Genomic DNA, 740 nt, shown 5'->3' with positions numbered 1-740 from the left:
AAAATATTTTAAAAGGTTTAAGCACACGTGCGACCATTCGCGTCAGCCTTGTGTTAAAAGCTTCTCCTCCTTCTCTCAAAAATAACAAAAATATTTTAAAAGGTTTAAGCACACGTGCGACCATCCGCGTCAGCCTTGTGTAGAAAACCTTTTTCTTCTTCTTTCAAAAAAAAATCAACAAAAAAATATAAAACATCATGTTTTCAAAACAATCACCCAAACGATTAAAGAACTACGTAACCCTGATTTCTCAGTCCAACTGGGAATACGTAGGAGCAAGGTCAATCCTTGTCGGGCACAAAAAACACAAAAAATATTTTGTTTTCTTTGTAGTCTTATTTTTTAGGGGAAATTAAACATTTTGCAAACCACATTAGATTCGCGCATTTGATTAAAGGTACTGCCTTCGGGCAGGCATTGTAGGGTGCTAATACCTTCCCTACACGTAACCGACTCTCGAACCCAATCTTTGGTTTTCGTGGACCATGCTTTATCATTTTATGGTTTTTCCGTAGTTTTCCAGAATAAACTATGGTGGCGACTCCAAACTCCTTTTCTTCAAATAATTTTCTTTTTTGGATCGTCGTCGTACCGTCGCGATTTTTCGGTTGCGACAGAATTTCCGGTCAAATTAAGCATAATTAGGAAAAATGGGAAAACACCGGACAATTAAACACAATTCCCTGATTAAATTCGGTACAATAAACTAAGTGAAATCAATAAAATATCGATTCATCAAA

This window comes from Vigna radiata, unplaced genomic scaffold (genome assembly GCF_000741045.1).
Source record: "Vigna radiata var. radiata cultivar VC1973A unplaced genomic scaffold, Vradiata_ver6 scaffold_174, whole genome shotgun sequence".
NCBI lineage: Eukaryota > Viridiplantae > Streptophyta > Magnoliopsida > Fabales > Fabaceae > Vigna > Vigna radiata.
Note: the sequence above shows the minus strand (reverse complement) of the source record.